A 4269-nucleotide genomic window follows, 5' to 3' on the forward strand; every position below is an offset into this window, starting at 1 on the left:
GTACCTGGGATCCTCGCTGCCAAACAAAAATATTTGTTTTTGAAAAGAAAAACTGGCCTAAGTCCACTAAGAGTTTTAACTCAAGTCCCCAGTGGAGTCGCCAAGCTGTCACGACCTAAAATTTCCTCTCAGGCTAATGGATTATTAAGACTAAGCTTAACTCGGGCCCTCCCAAGCCCTATCAATTCGCAACTTAGGGTTTAAGTTTTTAACATGCAAAAGTTTTCATGCTTGGAGTCGCCACTAATCTATTTATGGTAGGTCGATTAGAAACCTAAATAAAACATAGGGAGATATGTTTTATTCCTACGAACCAGAGATTCTAAGCTCGGAGACTTGGTTACGCTAGATCTAGTCTAACGCCCTTTCGTTACCTTTTCTTTTCAAAAAATGTTTTGGCAGACAGTTTGGATTCATTTTAACTTAGTCACTAGCATGTGAGGTGATCATGCGAGTGCGCAAACCACCAATTTAACACCCAGAAAGCATTAAATAAATTGCAAGTTTGGAAGAATTACTTACCTGGAAGCAACGTAAGCATCTGCATTGTTAGCTAGAAAATCACATTGACACCCTAATATGATTTCTAATTAACAAGCAATTCACTCAATTTCTTTTTTTGGATTTTCACTTATTTGAATGAAATCTAGCCTATATGCAATGACATGCGAAAATGACATGCGATTAATGCAACCTAGCATGCAAACTATATGTCGTGCGACGACGTGACCTATTTCTAATGACAAGACGAATGATTATTTTTGGTATTTTCTCAATTTAAATTCGGAATAATAAAAATGCCTAAATTAACATGCAAACTATGATGACTTAATCTACCCTAGCATGATTTCTTTTTAGGATTTTTGTTAAAATTCGAAATAATGAATTGCTTAAATTAAGAATACAATCTATCCTAATCTATCCTAAAACAATTCATTCTTCTTTTCTTGGGATTTTCGTGGAAATTCGAAATAATAAAATAACCTGAATAATCTATTAAGATTAGAATATTACTTAATTTAAACTAGGAAATAAATCATCTCAAGTCCTAATTTAAATTAAATAACTACTCTATCTTCTAGATATATTTAGGATTCCTAGACATGCAAAAATTCTAATTCAAATCTAATTAATATTTTTTTTTGAATTTTCTGTTTATTTGAAAAAGGAAAGCAATTAAATAAACAAGGATAGCAACCACATTCAAAATGTCCACGCGATCCGCCATATTTGTTTCAAACTCGGATTAGGCACAAAAATCAAACTATCGGTCATATCTATAGGGTTATAGATATCGACGGAAAGCCGATTATTCAAATTTGAAAAGTGGATAAAAATCATTATCGTACCCAAGGGGTTATGGATAGGACAATAATTTTCCGTATCGCCGCGTATCGAACCTTAGGGATAAGGTCGGATAGTCGTCTAGATACGTTGCTAAATTAGGAAGTTTTCCTAATTTTGAATATTTAAAAATATTGCGGATATATCGAACATTATCCTAAGATTTCTAAATATCCACATGATATTCACGAAATATTCAAACACCCATATTAGGAAATTAAATATTCTGAAAATATCGGATAATGTTGAATTACCTAATTTGCAGATAATTCCCAAATTCAAATCGACTCGGGATCGAGTTTGCGGATCGGGATCGGACTCGGACGACGGGCGACGCGGCATCGGCGCGGCGGCTCACGGTGGCGTCCGGCGACAGTGGTACAGTTCACGAACTTGCTGGATCGTGTGGACTTTCAGTTCGGTGGGGGTGTTCGGTGGTTTGCGTGAGGGGATCGTCGCAGCAAAGTCTCGGAACACGTGAAGAATGAGCACCGGAGGAGTGAAAGAACCTCCACTGATCAAGACTCGTTTACTGCAAGGAGCATCGTCAATGTTGGTGTCCCCACGTCGCAGAACAAGAAGATGAATCTTAGACAATGTCTTGTTTGCTCTTCACTTGCTTTACTCAATCTTCACTTCCTGTTTGCTCTTCAAGACTACACCGCCATATTGCTTCTTTTGTATATTCTCATTGTCTTTAGAGAGTCCCTGTGCAACTCTCCTCCTTCTCCCTAATTTGTAGACGTGAATTCTACGTGAGACTTCCGTGGACTGACGTTGGAGTGGTCAACGTGGGCATGGCAGTGTTGACTTCGGGGCAGAAGTGATTCACAGCCAGAAGTATGGCTGTGAGCAGGGGCAAGCGGCGGCGGTTGACGCAGCAGACGGAGATGATGCGACGTCGGGCGTGCGGCGGCGCGGGGAACAGAATCACGAGGCAGCAGCGGCGCGGTGAGATGGTGCGGCGGGGCTCCGGGCGGTGACGTGCGGCCGCGCGGGGAGCGGCGCTCTCTCTCTCTTCTTCTTCTTCTTCTTTTTCTTCTCTCACTTTTTCTCTCTGAAAATTCTGATCTGAAAAACTGTGTCCGAAATTGTGTGTGCTCCCTAAAATCCTGACCTAATGATGTATATATAACACTAATCTAGGTCAATTAGATGGGCTCTCTAGTCCTAATGGGCTTAGGCTTGGGCTTAGATTTTAATTTAATTTAAATGGGCTGAATTAATTAAGGATAATGGGCTGAATTAAGCTCAAATTAAAACAACCGAGCCCGTTTGACTTGTAATTCCCGGCCCTTGCATTCCAAGCGAGCCGAGTCCCATTCCATGAAATTTAAGCTCGTTCGTCACCGCCGGTCCGATGCAAAATGCAATTAATCTAAAATGAATTTAAACTATATGTTATGCAACCTAAATATTTTTGTTTAGGGGTTAAAAATTTAATCACTAATTTTCTATACAAATTACGACTAAATGATACGCCAAAATTTAGGTGTCAACAGACCCAAAGTGGGTCTATTTTGTCAAAAAAGTATCTCAAGTGGACAATGTGTTAATTAAGGACCCCAAGTGCCCAAACCAGTGTCAAATAAGGACCTGAGCTCATCGGCCGGCCAAATGTTCGTCGGCCGGTGATCGTGAGACATTTCCGGCGCCAGAATAGGGGTAATTTTGTCCAAAAAAATTCCTCATTTCTTTTTCTTTTCCTTTTCTTTTCCTATCTTCTTCCCTGGTCACGATGACCGGTCAGAGGTTGAGGCCGGTGAGGTGAAACTCTCCGGCCATGGGCGGCGAGGCTTGCTATCGCCGGGTGAGACGAGAGCCGAGCTCGCCATGGCTGGGCGAGCTCGACCTCGCCATTCCACCTCGCCGGCCTCAACCTCTGACTGGTTGCCGGTCACCGGGGAAAAAAATAGGAAAAGAAAAGGAAAAGAAAAAGAAAGGAAGAATTTTTTTGGACAAAATTGCCTCTATTCTAGCGCTGAAAATGTCTCACACTCGCCGGTCGGCGAACATTTGGCCGGCCGGCGAGTTCAGGTCCTTATTTGACACTGATTTGAGCACTTGAGATCCTTAATTGACACATTGTCCATTTGGGATTTTTTTTGACAAAATAAACCCACTTTGGGTCCTTATCGGACATTTTCCAAAAATTTATATATAGCTTCACACGCAAATGAGCCTAGTCGATCTCTGACATTGATTTTGGTGGGCCCCATATAAGACCGACCTCATCTAATAGTTGAAATTTATCGGGATCTTGTGCGGCCAGTTCAGACCAGTGCGGCTTGGATCCGCACTAAAACCACCAGGCCCAACGCCTGGTGACCAACGGGGGAGACTTGACGGTGACATGAGACTTGCAACGCTCTCTCGGTGCATGAAGACTTCAAGTCGTCTCAAAGTCTTTCGAAGAACAAGACAACATGCCAGAGATAAAAGCATACAGAAGAGACATCGTGGGGTTCACTGGGATCCATCCGGAGGAGGACCTTTCTCAATGACGAAATGTGGATTACGCGAATTGAGGCTATCTCGCGATGACGGAATGTGTATTATGCGAGATGGTCGAGTGCTCGACCATTCTCTATAGCCATGGAGGAGCAACAGGAGCACAGGGCTTCCACAATGTGTTTGTCTGTCTTCTTACAAACCTTACAGGGTTTTGTTGATGATCTCTTGGTGTCAGACCAAGATGATGAAGTACAACAATTGCGGCACCTAAAAATAGATAATGATGATTTCCGCAATACCGTGGATACGTCTCCCTGTTTTTATTTCGATGTGCTCTTGTCACATAACATCGTTTGTAATTTTTTTTTCCGATTGGGTCCTTTAAGTATCTTTTTTTTTATTGGTCTGTCTATTTTAAATACTTACGAAAGTGCTACTAACATGGCACTAAGTTGCAGTTAATTGCTACTT

Source organism: Syzygium oleosum, unplaced genomic scaffold (assembly GCF_021117445.2).
Source record: "Syzygium oleosum isolate NSW1041296 unplaced genomic scaffold, Sole_v2.1 Sole_v2.22, whole genome shotgun sequence".
Lineage (NCBI taxonomy): Eukaryota > Viridiplantae > Streptophyta > Magnoliopsida > Myrtales > Myrtaceae > Syzygium > Syzygium oleosum.